General features: G+C 40.9%; 1 protein-coding gene across 7 annotated transcripts in view; it reads right to left on the minus strand.

The window, feature by feature from the left end:
• Positions 1 to 25,904, minus strand: part of ENOX1 (ecto-NOX disulfide-thiol exchanger 1) — a 307,218-nt gene that overhangs the window by 225,113 nt on the left and 56,201 nt on the right. For all 7 annotated transcript variants that reach the window (XM_088068185.1, XM_005516390.2, XM_088068196.1 and 4 more), the window contains one exon: positions 17,042 to 17,119. The gene's annotated coding sequence lies outside the window, so the exon portion shown is untranslated. The remainder of the gene's footprint in view (positions 1 to 17,041; positions 17,120 to 25,904) is intronic.

The raw sequence follows: 25,904 nt of genomic DNA on the forward strand, positions 1-25,904 counted from the left end.
TTGCAGATCAAGGCTATATATGCGATTTGGTTGTTACATTATGTTAATTTTTGGATCTACTATTTTACCATAAAATCTGACAAGGCAGAGTCATTTATGAGACATAAATATAGAGAACTGAATTATAGGGAGTCCTCTACATACATAACAAGATCAATTATTAATTAACATTCAGAGATGAAGATATGTTGCTGTAGAGAAATTACTTAAGGGCGTCTACTGACAATGCTGGTCATGGGCTGGGTTCCTTTCCATTCCCTCCATATGGGCAGCAGTGATTTAAACACAGCACCTGGGTACAACTTACAACACACTTACTGCAAAGGGGATCCCCCTTCCCCTTTCCCCCCCCAGCCCCCTCCCCCCCATTACAGCCAGCTACTGTGGCTGGAACAAGGCCCAGCCATAGATCACGTTATCCTGCTTAAAGAAAGATAAAATCTCACCCCTTGACTGCTGCTGTAATTCAGGTGCAGAGCTACCTTTCTGCTGATCAGATCCTGTGCTGGTGCAGTCAGCAGAGCTCTGCTGGCAGTAATGGAGCTGTACAGATTACACCTGTAAAAGACCCACCTCCTACACGCAAATTAGGTCCAGACCACCAGCAACCTGGCTGGACCTGTAGGACAGAGCTCAGCTAATTAAGATAATCTTAAAAAATTGGAACTGAGTTTGAGTATGCTATCCAGACTTTCTCAGCAATATATTCTTTCCTTTGGGGACTCACAGAGGGTAACTTAGCCCACATACCACACCAGTATGGGTTCATCTCACTGATCTGTGGACACTTCCCTCTGAGCTAGTCACTCACAGCCCCCTTCACTGTTAACAGAGAGAAACACTTCTAGGTTGTGATGAATCTGATTTATTTTGCCTGTCTACTTAAAGCTGAGATTATTCTTGTCCTAGAAATGCCTGTTTGTCTCCACTGGCTATGCAGGGTGACTAGCTCTCATGTGGGTGACAAAAGTCCTCTCACCTATGTGACAGCTTCACTAGCAACAGTGCTCACACTTAGCAAAATAAAACACAAGTACCAAATGTTAACTGAAAACAAATCTTGAACAGACTAATACATGCGTATTTCAAGATACAGATCTTAATGCAAGGCAACAATATTCTTCTACTCTGTGCTTTCTGGCCAGAGTTTCAGGAGTATGTAATTGCACAGGAGCAAGCGACATTTATCAGCATCAAAAACAGCAGCAAAACTTGCTTTGTGTTCTGTTTTTCAGCAGTCTTCACTGGAGGAAAAATTTTAAAGGACTACAAAAAACCTATTTCTCATAATCTTCTCCCCACAGGCAAAGCCTTTCTGATCCTGAAATAGCCAGAAATTAGTTTTAATTGTGAAGCATAAAAATTAGCATGATTCTACTAATGTGTTTTCACTAACTGTTATAAGTTTGCAACACAAGTCTACAGATACCCCAACAGGGCAAAATGGGATAAAACAGGATGCCCCAATAAGATTAAATATAGGAAACTGGTTTTTGTAATGCTATAGCCACAGCATAATGCATTAATTAATGCATTAAGCATTCTTAAGCAGCCTAATGGAGACACAAATCCACAGCCAATCAGGTCACCTCCACCTCCACATGGCTTCATTTTGCTGAACCCTTAAAAGCCTTGTCCCATATTTTCCATGGAGCTGTCTCCTATTCCCTTTCAGCATTTGTAGTTACTACAGAAATAATGCATTTTCCTAAGTGGTTAATAAAAAGTACAAAAGGAATCAGCTGGGTTACAAAATTGATGCCTTCCCCACCACCTAGGAGGCATTAACATTAGAAAGCTTTCTCAAGAAAGAGGAGGTTAGAATAGACGACAGAGAACACAGTGGAAAATACCAATGTAATGTAAGCATAAATGCCATTAATAAATCACAGGCCCAGCACATAAATCCACATTGCAATTCCCAGAAAGATTGTCCTAATCGATAATAAATACATAACTCCCTGAATTTGCTAATTCGTTTTTGGCCAGTATGGACCCACTCCGTAATTTCAAAGCGCTGTCCTCTAACTCTTTGTGCTATGTAAAGTACACATTTGGACATGCTGAATTCTCTAATTAGTCTATAAATACTTGACTTTTACCCACTGCTTTGGTAAGTGTGATAATTGCTGGGGAAAGGCCAAAGCATTTATGGTCAATCAGATGATGAGGAAAGGAATATGGCCCTTTCAGCGAGTAGAATGCAAGGCATTCTGTGGCAAAGCAGAAGCTATTAGCAGGATCAATATTTCTCCTAGTACCTTAATAAATCATTATATCAAAGAACAGTTGCAGGATGAAGAAAACCTCATTCTACCAACAAGGATGCTTCCAAATCAACAAATAAAACATCATTTAAATTACAAAGACCTAATTGGTGTACAAAGGCAAACGGCAAGCATAGAATACAGCCTCTGATGCTAGGCATGTAAACATTTTAAATCATTAGTGAAGGAAGAAAAGCAGAAAGACAAAGAAATAGCTATGCTAAGAGCTCTCCACGCATAATTTGCAAATTGGTAAATATGCATGAATCCACCACACCGCAGCTGACTGATGGCACCATGTTTGGTGTAGATATCATAGGTGGCAGAAACAGAAGAGCACCTGGAAAACAGGATGGCCTTTGATATCTTTATTGCTGACTGAAAAGGAATCCCCTTGATGTTATTTGCATGGAGGCTTTTTCCTCTTCTCTTCATTAGCTAGCAAAGAATCAGCTGAGATTTGTAAACATTAGAATGAGAGAAGGGAAGAAATATCCTAATGGCTACTTTCAAATTAGAGAGCGCCTCCTCTCAGCAGACATTGCTTACCCAACACAGCCATCATCACATGTACTCACAAAGCCCACTTAGCCACGTGACATAAATTAGAGTTTTGTCCAAGAAACGACTGGGGGACCACAATCATGTCCTGAACAATAGGCAACCCCCCTACACATACACATATATATGTGCACACATACATGGCAGAGAGAAGAAGATAAGGTGCAGTGCTGCAAACCTACATATGTTGCTATGGAGCAGACTTCTGCACTGCTTGTGAGCAGCCACCAGCACCTTTTTTTTTGGAAATGCCAACTCTCATCACTTTTGTTTTATAGTGTAACCTTTCAATCTAATAGAGAAATTACATAACCTAGTGGGGAAAGAGCCACTAGAGTAATAACCCCTTGGGTTCCACCAGGAGAAAAATTTAATACACTGTTGTAAGCAGCATTTGGGTTTATTCTTTTGTTTCAGTAATATGCTTTTAGTTCTTTGTTGAAGGAATATTACAGAAAAGCAAATGCGTCTCAATTGTTCAATCGCTACTTTTGATTCCTGTCACAGCTTTGGAAGCTTGTTCCTAATTTTTTTGGAGGCAAAATTGTTGCCTTTGTGAAGACTAATCATCTGTTGAAGGAATTTAATTGTGGAATTCAAAGTGGGTACTCTTTGCTTCTCCAGTTCACATTTCATAAGCTTCTATTTCCATAGATGTGATACTTTAGAAGGTCAATTGTCATATGTCTGGAAAGCTGACAAGAAAGTAAACAATGCCACATGGGAAGGGAGAAGGAGCATCCTGTTGCTACATAGTATCTCCTCACCCCACTTCAAACAGCAGGCACCTTACCCATCTATCAAAATTCTCTGGAAAAACAGAGTTTTGGACATATAGCAATAGACCTTGCAAGGTTCTGCCCATCTGCATTTCCACTATATGACTGGCTCTTTCAGTTAAATAAATATAAAAATGGACAGTGCCTAAACTTTTCATGCTCTGAACTCTCTATAGAGATGTATTTATTTTCTCAAACTGTAATTTATTCTGGAAAGAAAAATGGATCAGTCTCTCCATAAGTTACGCCTCAAATCAGTTTGTTGGCTGATCCTCCTGTTGTAGAAAACATATCAATCCTGCTTTACAGAGCATAATATGCAAACTTTAGCAGTAAGGAAACTGCTGTAGTTTTTATACTTAACTGCCTATAGGCATCCCAAGAGCTCTTCCTCTCTTCCTGGGGAGATCACAAATTCCTCAACTCATCTCATGCCTACAAACACACATCAACATAATTTCTCTGGCAGCATCCCAGGACTATTTCAAAAAGCAATTGAAAGTGCCCTTTTTTGCCAGCATCCCAATGTATTACTTTTTGCTTGGCACATATCAGCTTTGTGGACTGTAAACCTCTGGAGGCAGGGACTACTCCTATTTGTTTATGTCCTTAGTGACCTAAAGGCATTATCAGCTTTATTCATCAAATCATCAGCAGCTGAGGGGGTCATTGTGAGCACGACCCAAACTTCAGCCACCACGTCCAATGGGATCACAGGGGGAAGGCTAATGAAGTCCATGTGCCCTTTCAATTCTATTATCATAAAAGTCTTTGTCCAGTACAGTAAAAAGATGCTCTTCAAATAAATAACCAAGAGTGATTGGGATGGTAGTGTATGGATTCAGCAAAGATTCAGGATTTTCTTATTCTAGTCAGCCTGAACAATTAATTAACATCTTCCTTCTTTGTCATTAATTTTGTTGCCATAGTAGCCTCTGTAAGTGGTTTCTAACAAACAAGGAAGATTTATCTGTCACACTCTAAATCGATCAGAAAATGAATGATTTCACATTCATTTTTGTTTGATAATGATGGGTAAAGCACAGTGAATCATTACAACAGCGTTTTCTGAGAAGTATAACGTGTCTGTTATCTTAAAAAGCAATCCAAAAGAACAGGCCCAGAGATTAAAAGTGAAGTGCCACTTCTATGTAAACAAAATACTGTTTCCATTAAGAAATGACAACAATTTATAAATAATAAATAGAAAAAAGTTTCTAGATTTTTTTTTTTCCAATTCCAATTAAGCATATTTTGCTTGGATACACTTCCACACAGTATGTTTTTACTCCAAATTCACAGCTGGTGAGAAACCATGGAGAAAAACATTGTAAGATAATTTCCTAAGGAACAGAGTTAAAAAAATTAATTTAAACAAAGAAATTTTCTTCTACTTTAGGTTGCTTGGATTGTAAAAAGAAAAGCAATCCACAAGGGAGAAAGCAGTGGGGTTAGGTACATGTCTGCAAACTAAATTCAGACTAAGTTCTGGCCATCATCATGTGCCAGGGGTTTGGACATATTTAGAGAACTACAGGCTGCAACCTGCAAATTGGATCAATACGTTTCTTGCCTGATAAATTCCAGGAGGGAGATAACGGGTGCATTATTGGAAAAGATTGCTGTTGCCTTTCTTGTAGAGGACAAGGTAACAGATTCTCTTAAAGCAGTAACAGCTCTTTGCTTCTTCACCAAACAATGCTTGGAAAAGGAATGTTGTTTCAAATCTTGTCCAGTCTATAACTTGTCTCAGCTGGAGTGGGGACCAGAGAAGAGTTGGCAACATAGTCAAATTACTCAGATTTACTTAATTGATTAAGAAGCTAGTAATAATCGCAAAGGCAAAATGCTCCAGTCACATCAGTCAACTCTTTCCATGAAGGAAAACAAAACAAATATGAAGGCAATGGGACTTATGTTCCTCATTATACTTGTCACTTTTTACAGCCAAGCCAAAGTGGCCGTGAAGATTTTTTCATATTATTGATGCAAATAATAGCAATAAATAAATAGTAATAAATAAAAGTAATTGACTCAGCTACAGACCACAAGATACAGTTAAATCTTATTCAGATCAAACTTTTTTTGTTCTTTATCTCACTTCTTGGAAGACCTAAAGTGAAAATTTTTGGTCATCTCCCACATTGAACAAGGAATATGAACAAAGTACTGAGGAGATCATGTAGTTATGAAAGCCACAAATACAGAAGAACATCAAGACAGCAAGAACATGCAAAATTTTCAATTTTCTAGTAAAAATGTTTCCATTAGTATGCAAATTTTTTTATCGTTAAATTTCTCTCCTGGGACCAGCTCCTATAAACTACCGAACTGTGAAGACAAAACACATAGATATAAGGAGACTAAGGAAAGAGGATTTGCCTTTGGTAATAGCACTGCACTGAGGGATATAAAGTTCCAGACATTGGTGAGTAGCACAGGGCCTTTTTTCTGACCCATTCCCCCTTCCACCACATCCCCCCAGCTGCCTCAGTTCAGTCATTTGCCTGGCCATACCCAAAACCATACTAGGGTCATTAAAAAAAAAAAAAATCTTTGAAAAAAATGGTTCTTTTAACTTGATTCATTTCTCAGTTCCCACTTACAAAGAATCTGCTGAGCCTTTAAGCTCTGCCAAAGGGAGGGCAGCCTCTGGTGATGAGTGTGGAAATGAGAGCTGGAAGGCAGTATGCTCCCAGATCAGATCTGTGTAATACAGTATCGAAATAATATAAAAATGCAGCCTAAGTGCAAAGAGCAAGTCTGATTCTCGTTCACTGTGGTTATTTTTAACTGAACCTCTGCCTGTCCATCTATTACACCTTTCCTGGCAGAACAGGGGCAGCAGCAAATCTGAACCCACTTTTGAGCCAGCATAAAAGTTGGAGAGAAGTCACAAGAGGTAATTTCATTACTGGAAGTTTAATGAAAACCAGCAGCCGGACGGTGAAGCTGCACACAAATTGCTGCCTGGGGAGAGGGAGGCAGGCAGAGCAGCCAACGTGAGCCGTGCCTGGGAGCAGCCGATGGGCAGGTGTGGGCAGCCCTGCCAGCTGGCACCAACGCGCCTTCACAGCACGGGCTGCCCCTCGCCCAAGGGGTAGCCGGGAAACTGAGGCGGGACTTTTAAGGGACAGGGGACAATAATCCACTGAAGGAGGCTTCTTCTCTGCACACAGAATACTTTGTTTCCAGGGCTCTGCGGGGCTTTAAATGTTGTGCAGTCTACTGTAGCAGGTGCCTGCACGGTGTGGGTGATGACAACAGCCCGCTGAGTGTTTGTTCTGTTCTGGGTTGGAGACAACTGGAAGCCACATAAACTCACCAGCAGCGCTGAGCCAAGTTGACTGCACTGAGTCAGAGCTAATGAACACTGCCAATCATGGCAATTTATTAGTTTGTACTCAGCATCTTGCTAACTGTGCTACACAGCTTCTGGTTGGCTTGGAAAATGGACATAGGGAACTCCTCCACTGTGTAGAAGTAAACCCTTAGCCACAGGCCTATGGACTCACACTAGGCACCTGAATCCTGGTAGACTGAAATATAAACCAAGGATTTCAACATTGGGGGAAATTCTGCAGAGGGGAGTACAAGTGGAGGACTAAGGAAGTGAGAAAAAGCCTCTGAATGAGCCACAGGCTGCTAAGTTAAAACCCTCTACTTTGATTTTGACTCCACAGTCTTAAGCACATCATGCATTCATTCACTGGTGAGACTGTCAGCAGTCAAGTGAATCTTCAGAATATGCACCTCCAAAGAAAGAAAATGCTGTCATGAAAGACATCTATGTTGACTTGTGGAGATTTTTTTGTTACTTGAAGACCTTGAAATACTATACTGCATTTGGCTATCAAACATTGACTTTTTTTCTGAAAGCCCATGCTGTGGCACTGCAAGCTGCCTGCTGACTGTATGGCTCTTGACAAACTTCCTAGACAGAAATCCCAACTCACTTCAACATGTACACAGAACTACAGAGATGGAAAAATCAAGAGTGCATTAATGGTGGAAGGACTGCAAGAGTGACCATTACAAAATCTGGAGGCAAAGGCCTCTAGCAATAAAGGGGAATGTTCCTGGAAGGATTATAGAAAGATCAGAGGCTCAAAATGCTTCATGCCCCAGAACAAGAGAAGAGCCAGATCTCTCTGTATATCTACACTTCATTGGGAACAGACAGGGCGTTTGATTGATCTCACTCATGTGTGACAGACACAAGAGCCTGACAGGACCTGGTCTGCAGAACTTTGGCCAGGATTTCAGAAACCTTGCTGACAACCCTCAAAAAAAATAAAAAAAAAAAAAAAAGGAATACTAGGCAATGACATAACCCATTGCAGAATAAACTATGTCTTTAACCTGTTACTCTGTAATCATCTCCTCTCTCTTCTCCCCTTGTTTCCTTGTCACATCAAAAGAGTGAAAAAGCTGGGTGAAAAGAGCAACACTCAGGATGTTTTCATGGACTGACAGGAATACAAAACATCATGATTAACTTAAGTGAATTAGTGGCTCTAAAGCATGAAAGAATGGCATTATTAAGCAACTAAGACTCCTTTAAGCAAAACACATGATATCAGTCAATTTTGCAAACAGGATGCCATATTTCAGAGTTAGCCCTCTCCTAGATTTAGTCCTTAACTTTTGAGTTCAAGATCCTTGGTCCCTCTGATTTCTTTTTTTCTCTCTGGTGCTGGTTCTTGTTTCAATTAGATCAGGTCAGGTTTTCTCTGAGACTGTAAGAATCTGTGTGCAATTTGTCAAGTACTGTCATAACTACCTTCAACTACTCTTGTAATTCTAGTGCCTCTGTGAAGTCCCATATTATGAAAATTGTCTCCCAAAGCCCTTCATCTATACATTAATGTTTTCAGAAATTCCAACAACTTTTGTTGGGGGCTGTAAAGGCAGGAAAATTTCCTACTAAAACCACTAAGTGCAATAGTAAGAAAATACAATTAGCAAGAGGGAGAAGAGAGTTGGTTTGCCACACGTCAGGAGGAAAAGCTATTCGCAGAATCAGTGGTGATCAGAGAGCCACAAAAGTGAACACTGAAGACAAAGGCATTCCAATTCAATTCATAATAGGAAAAAATAGATTAGAAAGAACTGAGATAAGTTAAAATTTTTCAAATTGTCTAGGCCTTACAAATTTTGCCCTAGAATACATATATCACTGACTGAGAAAATCTTAGAGCTGCTGGCAATTAACTTTGAGAGGCAAGGTCAGAAACAGTTAACTTAGCAAACACTCAGTGGGAAATAACCAAATAGGCTCATCTTGCTATGCAAGACCTCAGGTTAGCCAGTGGATCACAAGCCTCAACAGACACTGTCACATATGTATGAATATCAGATTGGAAATATAAAAGAGAATGTTATCAACAAGACACAAGAGGGAATTTTGCTTTATTACTTTGTTTTGGAAAGAGTTCAAATATGTCCTTAGGTGAAGTGTTGGATGTCATGTTTTAAGGAGGATGTAACTGCCTGACAGTGAGTACTCTTAAAAACATGACCAAAAATTGAAGGAATAACTTGTTAATTAATGCAAAGAAGACAAAACCTGGGGAAACATGGCAAAGCACATTGAAAATATGGCTGCAAGAACAAAGGTTGCAGGTAGGAGAGAGGTAACTCACATGTTGAGAAAAGAAAAAAAGCATTTTTCTAATTGTAAGGGAAATTAGGCATTGGAATTAATTGCTCAGAGAATCTCCATTAGTGGAGGCCCTCAGAAATAGGTCAGCCACAAGTCTAATGGGAAGTGTCAGTACAACTGATACAGCCGCAGGACCCTCAAGCAACTTCCTAATTTTCTAGGATAGTTCTAGGAAAAAACCTGTGGCTACTTAGATGAAGAACATTTTTTTTAAGTTCTCGGATATTTTGAGCAATGGTATGTATTACCTTTTCCTTGGTTAATTTTTAATAGTGTTCTGAAGGCTCAAAGTTAAAGAGTAGCTTGACCCAAGATATTCTTTCATCTTTCTACTTTCATTTTTGCTGTTTGAGCAAAGTTGGTCAAGATTCCTCAGATTCTCATAACACTTCTTGAACTCAATATTCAGTGGTCTTTTTGGGTTTTTTTCTGAATGTGGGATCAATGACATTAAGTAGGAACACATTCTTTCCTGAATGGTTGCCTACAGCCATTTTTGGGTTGTTTCTTCTATATAGTCAACAAACCACATTAAAGCTGACATGGTTTCCTTTAAATTTTGGTTTTTTATTCTGGTTAGTTTTTTTTAACTTGTGGTGTCTACTAGTCACTTTCTCTGTATCTTCCCTTTTCTGAAGTGGTAATTAAGCCTAGAAGAAACCTGAGTCATTCTGGAGCAGTGTAACTTGGGACTCCCAATCCCAGAAGTGCTTTATGTGCTACGCTTCAGCCAAGAAAAAGGCTGGAACTTTACCAAAATCAAGACTTTGCCTTACTATTACTTATGATATTGATTCAACTTTGCTCAGCTTTGAGTTGTGAACAAAGCTTGGTCCTAATTTAAGCTAGTGTCAAAGAGCTTTTACAAGGCTGACAAAAAGGAGCTGGATACACAGGCAGTTTCTAATGTTGATAGCATTGTGACTATATTAATTGCAGGACCAAACTCACCATCAGTCAGAAATTATGTGGCCAGTAGGATTAGGGTAGTGACATCCCCCTGCACTCAGCACTATTGAGGCCACACCTCAAGTGCTGTGTTCACTTCTGGACTCTTCAGGTGCTGGGGCACGCCCAGAGAAGAGCAAGGAAGATGGTGAAGGTTCTAGAGCACAAGTCTTATGAGGAGTGGCTGAGGGAGCTGGGGCTGTTTAGCCTGGAGGAGGCACAGGGAGATCTTACTGATCTCTACAACTGCCTGAAAAGAGCGGGTACTGAGGTGAGGTCAACCTCTTCTCCCAAATAACAATTGACAGGACAAGTGGAAATGGCCTCAAGTTGCACCAGGGGAGGTTTAGCTTGGATATTAGAGGAAATTTCTTCATTAGAAGAGTTGTCAAGTATTTAAATAGGTTGCCCAGGGAAAACAGTGGAGTCACCATCCCTTGAGGTTCTTAAAAGACATGTACACGTGGCACTTGATTTAGTAGTGGACTCAGCAATGCTGGGGTAAGTGTAGGACTTGATGATCTTAAAGGTCTTCTTCAACCTAAATGATTCTAAGATTCTATGATTTGCTCTCATGTAAACTAATTCAAAAGAATCCTTTAATGTTTACTATTTTACCAGGTAGCCTTTTTCCATACTTTAGCTAAAAAAGCAGGAGAAAAGGACATAACCCTGCCAACATTATTCTATGCTGTGCTGGAAAAAATAAAGGCTTGGTTTTTAACTGTTCATTTTGGTTGGTGCTTGGCCATACGAATAGTCCTTGTTTTCTAAGTACTAACTCATCAAGTTTCACTGCTGTTTCTGGAGACTTGAACAGTAGTGGTGACAGCGGATTTCTCCTCTCTGCTGGAGAAGATGTTTTAACTGCTTTTCAGAAGTTAAATCAATTCATATCTTTCTGTATATGGCAAGAGACTCTCACTGGAGCTGTAGCTTATGACTTTTATCTTCTTTTGACACCTGCTTTGGTCAAGGGGATTATTCCTCCTGGAAGGTGTCAATACTGATGGTGTTCAGTTAAACAGCTGTCCTCCCTTTTCTATTATTATTATTCATGAGGTGTGATTGATTCTTCTGAGGGCCTTAGGGATAAAAAACTTAGCAGTTCTCTGTTGTCTTTCTTTTAGAGGGACCTAATGGACAATTATTGTTTCTGAAATGTGCTATGGCCACCATTTCACCTCATCTATTGCTCAGCTATCTCTGTGCAGGAAGAATGTGGGCAATGAAAAGGTGCAAGATGTGCCATCATCCATATGCTGAGAGCCATCAGTTGCACACTTAGTGCTTCTCCAACAGTGTCATTCATTACCCAGTATCACACTGAGAGAGTTTAGCTGATGGAAGAGAGAAAAGGCACTAGCAGTGACTCTTTACACGCTGCTGAGACATAATATGGGGTCATTTTAGCTGAGGGTGCAGCTCCATAATTAATTATTGAACTTCTAAATTCTGGGCTTATTTTACATAATTTGCATTATCTGAAAGTCATATTTATTGACTATATTCAGCTTCTTAATGCTGGCACTTGTATGAAGAATTTAGCAACACATGGAAGGAAAAAGACAGGAAAAAGTATTTGAAATGGGAACTGTAAGATCTGCAGATGCTTATTCTGAAAAAGAGATGAACAACTTAAATCAGCTACAATGTAAAGTCATTTTCTCTTCTAATATTTGAAAGATTACCATAAAGAAAGTTATGTTCAACTGTTCTCTAGCTTCACTATAAATAAGACTCCAAATGGCTTCCCGTGGAGCAAACAGCACAACATGGATTTTAAAAATACTCAGGTGTTGTATAGGTCTGGAAGAGATTACACGGGGTGCACTGAAATATTGTTCACTGGAAGATTGTATAAACATCTCTCTGCTCTTTCTGGTAGTGAAGGCAAATGAGCCAAATTATCTTTGGTGTCCCTAAGGTGTTCTTCACCATTGACACTAAAGATCTTCCTTCTTTTTACGTTATGGCTCGGGAATTAAGGTCGGCAAAGATTATCATCAAAGTGCCACTTAGCAGCAGAAGATGATGGCATGGGAGTGAGACAAGAGCCTTACTCCTAATCTGAGCCTATGAAAACTTTGCTTCATTTGTAAGTCTCTCAACTGGTTTCCCATTCTTCTAGGAAGCAGCTAACATTAAACAACAGGGTTTTTAGGATGTTTAACATTTAAGGATGTTTCCGGACTGTTCCTCTAGCAGAGGAGGTACTTGTGACCATTCCTAGAATACTTTGAAAGTAACTCAAAACATAAAATCCAGTAGAAGGTCAATCTGCTGCCTGGATTGGTTGCTGGTTTGTTTTCCCTGCATACATATGAATTTCAGTCTCTTGCAGTTCCTCTGGCCACAGCTCTTACTCAGGTGAGCAAACTGCCATTCTAGGTTTTCTCACAATAACTTGTTCTTTGTCTTGCTGTGGGCAACAGAAAACCAGAGCTGGATTGTAACAGACACTCTGAGCCACCATTCAAAAATTAAAGTAACAAATGCATATAAAATCATCAAATTGTTGAGGCTGGAAACCACCTCCAAGACCATCGAGTCCAACTGTTAACCCTGCACGGCCATGCTCACCACCATGTCCCTAAATGCCACATGTTTTTTGGACACTTCCAGGAATGGTGACTCCGCTACCTCCTTGGACAGCCTATTCCAGTGCTGGATAATCCTTCCTGTGAAGAAATTTTTCTTAGTATCCAATCTAAACCTTCCCTGGTGCAACTTGAGGCTGTTTCCTCTCACCCGGCCACTTGTTACATGGGAGAAGAGATGAACTCCTACCCCACTATACCCTCCTTTCAGGCAGTTGTAGAGAGTGATAAGGTCTTCCCTGAGCCTCCTTTTTTACAGACTAAACACCCCCAGCTCCCTCAGCTCACTCCTTACAAGACTTGTGCTCAAGTCCTTGCACCAGCTCATTGTATTTATAATTAGCTTGTACATAAGACTCATGATTTGGACACAAGAGTCTTTACCAAATCACAGTCTTGTTTGGATTTCTGTTCTAATAAAATACAATTCTCCCTCCATGGCAGCTTTGAGAGATTCACTTCCCCCACCTTCCTATTTTATCTTCCCATATTTCCTTCAAGCATCTAGCTTACAGATTTTCTCCAGCTACCAAACTATTTTTTTCTATCTTTTCAGTAATTCAAATATATGCATCAAATGCACACATGGCATATTTCCAGGCAGTAACATCCTTCCTGCCTTTTTGTAACCAGGTAATTTACATATAAGATGCACAAAGATAACCATGTTCCTCCACAGTCCTTGTTTGTGCACCAGCTCACTCCACTTGCTCATTGCAGCCCTCCATTGGAGCCTCTGGTGGGACAGCTGAGCCCTGAGCAAAGCCTGGAGGCACAGAGAGTTTGGCCTTTCTGGCAGCATGCCTTTAAAGCATGGCTGCATTTTTATCCAGTGCAGCAGCAGCTCCATGTGCGGCACTGGTATGGAGATCAAAGGTACAGCTGCCATGATTACATGCTAGGGTGGAAGTGTCCTCCCTAGACTCTTCCTCTCCCTTCTCCCTTTCCCTCCTATGTTTTTTGACAGATTGGTGTTTTTCCAGTCATGATTTCTTCACTTGGGAAGCAGCAAGACAACGGAGCAGTGCTCCCCCCACCAAACTTGCCCAGGAGCCAGCCCATGCTGACCGTGTGCCCAGGAGGTTGTAACAGGAGGACAGGGCAGAGGAGCCCAGCCCCAGAGATCAGAGGCTTCTCTGACCATGTGGTAGCCATGCTATCTGCTATCACCACTTTTGTTTTTCTCTGCTCCCTGTAAAACCAAGATACTTGTTTCACCACAGAGGTGTCGAGGGCACAGGTTTGAGGACACCCCAAGAGTTATTTAGTGACCTCAACAGAAAACTTTAGAAACTCAAGCAATGAATTAATAAAACTCCAACAAAGCAAAAACAAGTAAGAAACCTCTCTAGAAAACAGGTTGAGGGATCATATGCAGGAAATAAACAAGAGATTGAGAAAACAAGAGGAGGAGATACTTACAAATGACAAAAAAACGCCTTGATATTTGCAGTGAAAGATGTGGGATAAGTGGAAATAGCTGACCCAGGTTAAACTAATTATTTTAGCTAGATCACTATCCTGTTTCCATTCAACATCAATACCAGACACTGCAGAGAAGTGGTACAAGAGATACCTACACAGTTGCAGAAGTTTCACACAGACCCCAGGATGAGGATTGCTGAGTTCAGCGTTTTGTCACTGCTGTGTAACCGCTGGAGCTTCCTCACAAAGGTATAATATGAAAAATATATCTGTGACGGCATTTTTATTGATGTAAATATCCATAAATACCTTATAGATACTACTAATAATACTAATACCTTTTGATAATACCTCAGGACAAGACTTTCCAAGGGGAAATTACACCTTCTATCTCCTTTCCAGTAGAACTGTCGTGCCTTTTAATTTAATTGGTTTTCCTTTGCTTCTGCATTATAATGAAAGTACAGCACACCCATACCCAAATACTTTAGGCCACTTAATGCACATACATCTAACATGTACATATATCAAATGAGTATCATATTTATCCTCTTTTTAAATGGCACAATATAAGTTGTATGTACATCACAATTTTCCAAGAACTAGATTGCTGAACAAGGAAACTTTTAAAATGTGTTTTAGACAAATGACTTGCCTAAAACTTCTCCACATGGCAGCTGTTAATTGCATTTGTATTACATTATTAAGACACAGGCCCAATCTCATTTTGATTTGGCAATTTTAGCAGTAACTCTTGGAAGCCTTAGGTGAGCCATGATTCAAACAACACTCATAGACAGGTCTGGAAAGGAAGAATTTATAAAGCTGCTGTTGCTACTAGTAAAGTAAAATACACAAATGCCAACACTGCAACTAGTTTTCTCCCTTCATGCCAAATGTCTTCCAGTGTTTTGCACTTCTTTGTCCCCACCCCCTGTCTAAGAAAACCACAAATTTTGCCTGAAGGGATATCATCATTAAAGAAAGAAGCAGTGCAGTCAAAGCCTTAGGATGACACAGATCATTCAACAGTTGTTCAATTACACTGAAAAGCTACTTATTTTTGAACACAGAGCTTTCACTCAACACAGGCCCAAGGCACTATCAGATTTGTCTCTGCAGTATCTCAACCAGTCTGATGTAGGGCTTTGGCTCATTACAGAAGCTGTGCCCTTGTGTGAGGTTTACATCTAGGTTCAAAGAGTTTCTTAAGTGTCCTGGAGCTGTGCTGGCTTTAAAAGGTATTACCAAATCACAGCCATTTCCAAGAATGAATTAAAAGTTGTTTTGGATACCTCTCATCCCCTAAATCCGTCTGACTTTGTTTAAGGTTCACAGGCTACTTTCCCTGCTGAATTCCTACAGACTAATAAAACAGTATGTGACTACAGAGTCAACAAGGAAAGCAGTAACACCCACAGTATGCCAAGGTAAACCAAGCAAATTAAATACAGCATATTCCAAAATGAACATTTTTGAAAATTATTATTTAGGGCATACAATTCCTACAGATCCCAGGTGTGACCGATAGGAGGGTATGACCACCCAGATGGAAAAGTTTATTCCCACAGTTTTTTCTTAGCAGATTTCTCTAAAAATGCTGTTCAGTAGCAGCTTTGAAAGCAGTAAGAACTCAAATTTTTCTCTGTTATACAGCTGCATAGAAAAACATATTGAAATGCAGGGGAGTGTTTTCTACCCTCTAAATCAGAGTGATTGCTGGCCACACTATCATTTCAGCTGACAAGGACACAGCTACAGGCTTCTCACCACTTCTTGCCATGCCGACACTACAGGAGTCAAGGCATTATTATTATGCTCTTTTTACAGTCTCTTAAATATGAACTTTTTTTTTCATTTTTGTAAACTTTTCATGAACCTGAGCTCCTCCTGACCCAAAAGCCCCAGTAATTCTGCTGATCCTCTCCTAAGTGTGCCTCTGAAAACATCCACAGCTGTAACTGTGGTCAGCTGCTCACATTTGAGCAGCCTGGGTGGAAGCAATCTATTGCAGGGCCTTTTAGGGTAATGCAGCTCCAAAACATACTGAAAGGCATAGCAGTGAGAAGAAAGTGACATACAGGTCCAATTCCTTTCTGCAGTTCAACTCTATAAACTGCAATCATTCACTTTGAAGGAAAGACAAATGCGTTACTCTACATCTGTACAACACTAACAGAATAGAGTCATGTCCTAAGTATCTGGCAAGAAACAAAAATAATTTTTCACAACACTTTCTCCAGCATAAAATTAGATTTGGTTTGCAGGTATTCAAGATAAACAAGATAACATTCCAGCACATGCTGAAATATTGTCCTGGTTCCAGCCAGGGCAGGGTTAATTTTTGCAGCAGCCAGGACAGGTACAGCTAGGACCCAGAAGTTATCCTGTATGCTTCAGGTCATTTTCCAAGGACAGGGGGAAGAGCTTCTGAACTGGGGTAGCAGTGGCAGAGGGAGTGGCCATGTGTTGTCAGCGGTTTCCATGGGGTCAGCAAGATTTCTTTCTCTTACACATTCTGCCATTAGTATTGTTGCTGTTACTGTTGTTTTCTTATCTCATTGCTGTTTCAAGTAAATTGTTCTTATCTCAATCTGTGATCTTAATCTTTTGTGGCTCTCATTCTCCTCACCAGTCCACCATGGAGGAAAGAAAGGGGGAAGGAAGGAGGGAGCCAGGGAGAGAGGAGAGGAGTGAGCAGCATATAGCTTGGAGTGGTTTCAGTGGGAACACTAAATTGGAGAATACCATTCCTAAACCATGACAAATAGTCAGAACACGATACAGTTCACAGACCTGTACACAGGAAGGTAACTTCTCAGTGGCCCCATCACAGTATTTCCAAAGGAATGTCACAAATTCTCATGGCCAATCCTACAAAAAGTGGAAAGAAGAATTAAAACTAGGAAGTTTCCAAAGGAAAAGCAAATAAGATCAGCTCTCTCCTTAGATACACAATGCTAAAAGTCAGAGTAGAATTGGTTTAGAGGATGTTAAACATTTTACACTACAGAAGCAGCTAGATCATAACAATTATATAAATATAGCAAAGTCCAAGTTAAATAAAATGCAAAGTGGTAAGTTTTTTTTAAAGATATGTTTCAGGGTAAAAATTCGATGAATATATGGAGCTGGATTAGAAAAGAAGAGAGAATGCTGCACCAATTTATATTCCCTTTGAACTGTCTGTAATACAGACCTTAAAGTGCATTTTCAAACATATGACATATCACAGAACCAGACACTTATTTCTAGACATGGCACTTCTAGGCTTTTGGGAAAGGAGAGCAGAAATAGTCTAGTGGATTTGTGCTGTGTGACAAAGCGTCTACTGATGGGCTCTGCCCATCATCAATAAACAATTGGTTTTTTTGCTTTAAATGAAGGAAAGAATTTCAGCAGTAAACAAATGCTTCACATCTTGCATGAATATTTCAACAGAATCAAAGCAAACCTGTCTTTTCACACCTCCTGCAAGTGCTATTCCAAGTCAGAATACAAGTCACAGCCTGAGATCTATCAGTTGCTAAGTTTTCAATCATGACAACCATGATACCATACATAAGGGATGGTGACACACAAGACACTAAAGCTTCCTGCGATACTCCCCCCTGGAATCCACACTCATTATTGTAAGGATAATTATCTGGGTATCCCTGAGACCAGTTTTTGCACTTTTTGTATAAATATGACCTCTTGCATAGGACATGAAATTTAAAATCATCTCCTTCACGGATATCATTGAGTCATTCCATTACCTCTGGGACAGATATGAATTATGCATTCCTTGATTCTCTTTAAAATTTAGATGCGCAAGGGGACATGGAAAAATCGAAATGGTACTAAAAATATAATGCATTCAAGAAAGAAACAATCACTGGTATGCTACTAACAGCTACAGTGCTCCAAAGGCTCCCTGCCTGGTCAAGAAAAGCACATAAAGCACTGAAACATAACAGCAGGCCTCCATGCTAATGGCTGCTAGTGACAAGGGCCCATTGAATGTCACTGCTTCACATACTGTGTAGTGTTCATTTCTCTTATCTGTGTGACCTCTCCTTTGAAATGACTGATGAAACTCACCTGAATTAGCATCTTTGCTTCTGGGCATTTGCCACCTAGAAGGCATTTAGTAACATCTCTACTAAATACCAAAATAAAGCACTAGGGGAAAAAGATCATGATCTTAACAAAAAATAATCATTGTATCTGTTAAAAAATACTCCATGTGTATGTGCTCAGAGGCAGCAAAAGGGCTGCTTCTCTGAAGGCTCCTCGTTAGGTTTTTTTCTTTTACCTTGACACCCTTTAGGAGTACTGGCTTGTCAAAATACATGCACTCACATTGCATACTTGGCTAACATTTTCATAATTGGTGTGAATAAAAAGAAATAGCTGTTACTGCAAGAAAAATAAAAAAAGCAATGCCTCTGTTCTGATGCCCTGCTGCTATGATGACCTATTTCACACTAGCATCTGTTCTCTTCTCATGAACCACTCCAGATGTAAGCTGGCAAGACAGCACTGCAAGTATGTTACCCAGACATCCACTGAGTGCTGCAGATGTTTTCTTCCATGCTTCACATTTAATGTGTGCCTGATTAATTTTTTCATTATTATCTCAACTACTTGGCCCACAGATTTTCCTATGAAGTTTTCAGAATCCAGGGTCTAATTTGCAACCATAAGGAGCAGCTCCCTTTGTGTAAACAGGTTCATTAATGTCTGGAATAACCAGTCAACAGAGCCTTTGTCTGAATTGCCAAAAAGAAATGCAAACTTCAGTAATCTATTATGCCTTGATAATATTTGCCTGAGGATTTAACACAATGTTTATTTCAATTTCAAAATTACAGATGTTTGCAATATGCAGATGTATCAGTCTGACCAAAAATATTATGCCCGTTCTCTGCCTCAAGCCCTTGACCTGAATGAGGTTAGTGACAGGGATATGAATGACTTGAGTGGAAAATGAAACACAAAAGTAGTTTTATCGTGAAGTACAATATTTCTTCTGTCACTTAACAATTTTTTCTCCCTCAGAATTACAGGGCAGACTGCAAATCTTCAAGGCTAGCAGTCACGACGACAGTCTAAGTGCCATTTAAAAGAATAATAATTTATGAGGCGCCTTGGTAGAATAGCAAAGGTCACAGAGTAAACTCCCCAGGGAGGAGAGGATGACAAAGGTCACAAAGATGACTAAATACTCACCTACAGAAAGGAATTTTCTTGGAAGTAAGATGTTTTCTTCAAACAGCTTCATCCCACCTAACACACAGTTCCTCACCCAAATGAGCAGTTCACCTTTAAGTTAGCTAAAAGGCATTGTTTGCAAAATACACTTCTGAAATTCATAGATTAGCAGCTTGGCCTTGTCCCCACTGTGGGCCCACTGAAGTGCTGGCAGGTGGAGGACACTGTGGGTCTGTCCCACAGGGCACAGGGGGAATGCCTAATGACTGGCGTGATCCCACATGGGACATCAAGCTTGAAAAAATATCTGCAAGGCAGAGGCAAATCTTTGCAAGGCAGTCCCCAAATAAATGCTGCTTCTGTGGCAACTGGTACCATTTGCAGACGTCCAAAAGACCACCACAGACTGGTGCAATTTCCCTTGGAGGCAGTGTGAGGAGTTGGTAGGTGAGGAGCCTAAGACACGCAGTTGACACATTGCTCCTGGACACTTGTAAATACACACACCAGCCATCGCTCTGCAAAGCAGTTTGAGCAGCTTTTCCTTGCCACAGCTATAGCATTCCCCTTCTTCAGATGCTGCAAGTACAGAATAAAAGGCAAGCATGAAGACAAGCAGGAACAATTCTTTTTGGCACAGCTCCACTTTCTGCTGAAGCATCTCTAGCCTCATAAAATGCACATGAACTGGTGGGAGAAGCTGATGCTGCAAACCTGGGAGTAGCCAGTGGTCACTACAAAGCATCAGAGTGATAAAAAATAGCTTAATCTGAAGCCAGCATGCAACACAAGACAGCTCATCCCTTCAGAAATGTGTGGCCATAAACATTTTGAAAACTGACAGTTTCCAACTGCTCATGATCAGTTGTGGGAAGATTCTGCAGCTGGATCAATGGCTGGAACAGCTCTGAGGGGTACAGATGTAACAGGTGCTGGTAAAGAAGAGGTTAATGCCTGCTTTGAGTATAAGGGATTATATTTAATTTCTGTAGGATAACTGCGAGAGCCCATCTTGCTGGTATTTGACCTCCATGCCAGGCCTCCCAGTTGATAAAGAGGTACCTGAGAAGCAAATAATCATTGAGTCAGATTATCTGAGTGTTTGAGGACCATTACCTATTTTCTATACTAAAATCAGGCAATTTTCTGAAGGGGGCAGATACCACAGACATTCACAATACCTTCATTCCCTTACTCTGGCAGTCCCTGGTCCATCACAAGAGCCCATGAGGCCTTTGGCTGGCTGCTCAGATCACAGAACATTTTTACAGACTCATAACTGCACACTGATGACAGCAGAGTGTGCCTTTGGGAGAAGGAAGGGCAGAAGGCAAGTGGAAGGTGGGATGCAGCTAAGCAAGACTCCAATTGAACCAGAATATTTTATCCTTCACATCACCTTCAGGAAGGAGGGAATGCCACAGAAATGTTGCAAACACATCAAATAGCTCAGGCAATGCCCACTCTTGAGTGACAAATCCACTGGGCATGCTGCCAGGCAGCCCTCCTGAACCTGCCTGAGAAAGGGAACCAGCATTTCCATCGTGTGATTTGCCTCACGCTCAGAGCCGCTTACTCCAGCACGGAAGCCCGCCCTCAGTGCCAAGCCTTGGCAGGCTCTGTGCAAGGGGTTTCGTACTCTCCTGTGTTGGTTTTGTATGCCTTGTCTTCCTTTATTAATTTTAAACAGAATGGGGGGATGTAAATTCACCATTGGGGATATGTCAGTGTTTGCTCAACATGCTCTATATACCTTTATTAATTTTGTATTGAATGGTGGATATGATTTCACTCTGGGGGGAAATCAGGGATAGCAAAAGGTCTTTCCCACAGCAGGACAGCAGTGGGAAGGGGAGGTAATTTCTCTGTGGGTTTATTTTGAGTGATTTATGTGCTTCCATGGGTTTCTAAAACTGATGAATTTTGAGCTTTCATGAACAGGCAGTTTCAGTGCCATGACTCACTGGCCTAAAGATGCTTATTAGCTTAATGTAGCATTTGTTATTCAAGTCTTACTGCTTAGAGTAGATTTTAAAAGCAGCAGATGATGCCTTTTTACAGTGTAAGTACAGTATGTAAAAAGGTAAATTTAAAATATTTCAAAATTTCAAAATTGAGACCTATTTCCAAATAAGACTTATTCTTTAACAGTACAAATGCATAAATACCATATGAACCACAAAAGAGTTGTTATTTGACGCAGGTTCACACGGTTTAACTCTTGGCCACAAAGTTTAATTCTTAGCTCACTGCGAAAATTTCCTCTATCTGTGAGAACAGCTTGGCAGCCTGTCATTTCCAACAGTGCAATTCCTGGCCCCCAAACAAGCCAACACTTGGCTTGGAGCATGCAGGGATATCCTCAATGCCCTGGATGGATGGAGATGTTGCAGAGTTGCTTACTTGTAGACAGCTCTTTGCTATCAACCTAATTCACTCAGTATGGTTACACTCCATCATAGCATATCCCTTGTTTAGACTTGTGGTCCCAGCATATCTTAATTCATCAGTATCATGACAATGAAGGGAATGTCCCCTTTCTGTCTGTCCTACTTACTTTTCTAGGAACAAAAAACATTTTCAGAGGAAAAAGAAAAAAGCCTCATACCTCCCTCAATTTCCAGAGATTCTTAGGTTGCATTTTCTTCGTACTCAGTTTTGCCAAATGCAATAAAATAGTGAACAGCAGTATCCTGATCTGCGTCTGGGCATTTCATGTATGACAGTCAAAAAGCACAGAAACAACAGGTGCTGTTTATTGTTCAGTTCTTGAATTTCACCCTCATTTCACTCTGTGTTTTTTCACCCACGTTTCTGTAATGCCAGGTACAGAGGCTGCTCCACTTTTGGAACCCTCAGAGCATGACAGGTGTCTTTTCTTCTACTGACTATCCAAGCACCAAATCTGTGAGTTCTTACCTCATCTCCGGCTCTACCAGCACCCAAAGAGTGAAACCCAGCCTCATGTTTACTGCATAAGGCAATTCAGATGGTGATTCCTCTGTACTGTTGAGTCCTCTGTGACTCCTCAGTCCAGGGACCTGTTGTGGGAAGGTGGCCATGGGGTGAAGCTATCAATGAACAGCAATTTGGGAAATGTTTGCTGGGGAAGGAAGATGAGTATTTTCATGGATAGACTAATGCTTTTGTTTGCCCTTCTCCAGGTAGCTGTGACATGACCAGACAGCAAAAGACCTGTTTCACTGATCAGAAGGTGCCACAGTAAAATTTATACTTATAAAGACTTACTAGGATTTATGCTGCTGAACAATGCCTTACTGAGACTGTTTCTCATAACAAACTTCAAATGGTGAACTGAATTAATTATCTGCTTGAGCAAAACATACTATATGCTTGAAACTGAATTATAGACTAGCTGGCTCTCCCTACACATGTACAAGTGATTCTTTTCCTAACCCGGTGCAGCTGGCACATGAAGTCCTTGTGTGACTGACGGCAAGGGCAGAAAGTTTCTGCACCGAGAAGCACAGTTCCCATTTTGAGCACCAGAAAGAGCAGAACTGCTCCATTTGAAAAATGAGTGATGGAAACAGGAGACAAAGGGAATAGGGGAGTGCAGCTGGCTGTCATGGGCTCTCTAGGTCAGCACTTTTACACCTGCTGAACACAGCTGGATTTTGAACACGTGGGAGGGAAAGAGGAAGGGCAGGATTTGGAAACTGGCTCACATCCATCCAAGATGATACCATGCAATCCAGAGAAAAGGTAATAAATACCAGGTACATGTCACAGCACACAATGCTAACAGCCTTTAATAATGGCTAATGCAACGATACTCACCAGCCTCCTTGCTGTGCTGCCAGCAGCCTGGGTGTTACCAAGGCAGGCAGGCAGTGAGGCAGGGAGCAAAGGAAGACAGGCAGCCCTGCCTGACTCTGAGCATCTTGTTCAGGATCCTGCTTACTGACCCCATGTAGGGGTACAGGAGTCAGCCAGCGTTCCACATCATTTGCCTATTAGCTGTGTCCTTATCCTGGTTTCAGCTAGGATAGGGTTAATTTTCATCCTAGTAGCTGGTAGAGCGCTGTGTTTTGCATGTAGTATGAGAACAAGGCTGATAACACACCGAAGTTCTAATTGTTGCTAAGTAGTGCTTGCACTGAGTCAAGGACTGTTCACGTTCCCGTGCTCTGCCAGTCAAGGAGTTGAGAGGGAGTATGGCCAGGACAGATGATCCCAACTAATCAATGGGATATTTCATACCATAGAAGATCATGCTCAGAAATGGGCAGGGCATTTAGTCAGTGGGTGGTGAGCAACAGTATTGTGCACCACTTTTGGTAATAATACCACTTATTTGTAAACCACTTTTCAAGGGGTTTATTTCTCTCTTCTTTTTTCATTACAATAACTACTATTATCATAATTAGCAGCATTATTTATTGTTATCATGAACATTAAATTTTATTTTACTGTATTTATTAAACTGTTCTCATCTCAACCCACGACTTTTACGTTTTTTCTCAATTTTCCTTCCCACAGGGAGGGATGATGGGGGATGGGGTGAGGGAGTGGCTGCATGGTACTTAGTTGCTGGCTGGTGTTAAACCACAGCAGTCCTGGACAAGCCACAGGTCAGCAGTGGTATTCTGTGCCCAGTTCCTCTCCAAGACCTCCAAAAATAGAAGAGGAACTGGCTAGAGTCTCTGTCTCTGTCCTTCACCTTCCTGCAAGCTGTCATGCTCTCCTCTCTTTCAGTGGGACTGTTTATAAAACTTTGGATGAAAATTGCATTCAGTTATTGCCTCTCTTCACCCTGGAGAAGAGAAGGCTTGGGAGACCTCATCACAGTATTCCAGAACTTAAAGGACAGCTACAAAGAGAATGGAGGTGTTCTCTTCACAAGGAGACATAGGGGAAAGACAAAGAGCAACGGATAAAAGTTGTACCAAGAGAGGTTTCAGCTCAATATGAAAAATAAATTTTTGCTCTGGGAACAATCAGTCAGTGGAACAACCTCCCAAGGGATGTGGTAGAATTTCTGTCTCTGGAGGTTTTCCAGATGCAATTAGACAGAAGAGTGCTAAACAATCTCATCTAGGCTTCTTTTCCCACAAAATGTTGGACAGATGATCTTTTGAGGTCTCTTCCAGCTATCCACCACAATCCTGTTTCTCTGGAGACTGATTCCCAGAGCTTACCATCCAGACCTTCAAAGCTGCCCATATCATCTGCTGTCTCTCTCTCTCTCAGGTTAAGGCTGTCACACGTATTAGAAGGGACCACTGGGGGCCCTCTTGTGCTTAAAGGAGATTGCTCAGAGTCTTCTCCAGTCAAGTTTTACACACCTTTGAGGCTGGAGACTTCACAGCCTCTCTGGACAATTTGTGTCAGTCTTTGATCACACCTATAGTGACTTTTTTCCCTCCAAATATATACAGTCAGAATTTCAAATGTTCCAAATTGTGTCTGTTGCTTCTTTTCCTATCATTGTGCACCTTTGAAAAGAGTCTGACTTATGCATCCCCTCCCATTAGGTAGTCTTAGACAGCAATAAGATTCCCCAGTGACCTTCCCTTGATCTGAACAGTCCCAGATCTCTCCACTTCTTCTCATATATCCTCTGCTGCAGCTCACTGTACATCTTGGTGGTCCTCCAGGGGCCTTGCTTCAGTCTACCTACGCCTTTCTTGTACTGGGGAGCCCAAAATCAAATACAGTACTTCAGGTGTGGTCACACATGTGCTGAATGAAGGCCAATTACTTTCCACCAAGCTAGGTCCAGCTAAAAGTATCCAGGGGTCAACAGAGCACAGAGCTAGAACAAAACATGTGCCCAAATGTGAGCAAAATATACAGAGTTTTACCATGACTGGAGTAGCACTGAAAGAGAGATTAAAGTCAGCCACCCAAGCCCAGAGCAGTAGCAGGCTCATAGGCAAGGCAGTCCAGCCAGCTGGGAGAGACTGTACAGATATGAGGGGAGAAAGGTAGAGAACACCATAATACTTCAGAACACATAACCACTTAAATCAAAGCAGCTACAACTGAGCTTAAATTACTGCTGATCCTACCAGGAATAAAAAGAGCAGTAATTTCTCCATTATAACATAATGGAGAAATGTACCAAAAGTGGTATTAACCGATTGCAACACAGAATATATACATAAAGATTGCAAACCACGCAATCTTTGTGAAGAGATTCCATATTTGCATCTGCCATCCAAACCAATAATATCCTGCAAATGAAAAAAAAAGAAAAGTCTTTGCTTGGCAAAGCTTCATCTCCAATACACAATACCATAACCTCCATATACCTTGAAATGAGACCACTAATAACAGGATGGAAAAATTTCTAAGAGATACCACAAAGAAAGCAAGGAACAATCAAAAGCAAAACTCTCAGGTTTCTTCTTACTTTATTACTGGAGGAAAAGAAAAGGAAAGAAAGAGGCTTTTACGCCAGGAATAGTACTCAAACCACTGGAGCAAAGTTTCTGAT

This window comes from Pseudopodoces humilis, chromosome 2 (assembly GCF_049639895.1).
Source record: "Pseudopodoces humilis isolate 2021_Gansu_Grassland_sample_001 chromosome 2, ASM4963989v1, whole genome shotgun sequence".
NCBI classification, from domain to species: Eukaryota; Metazoa; Chordata; class Aves; order Passeriformes; family Paridae; genus Pseudopodoces; species Pseudopodoces humilis.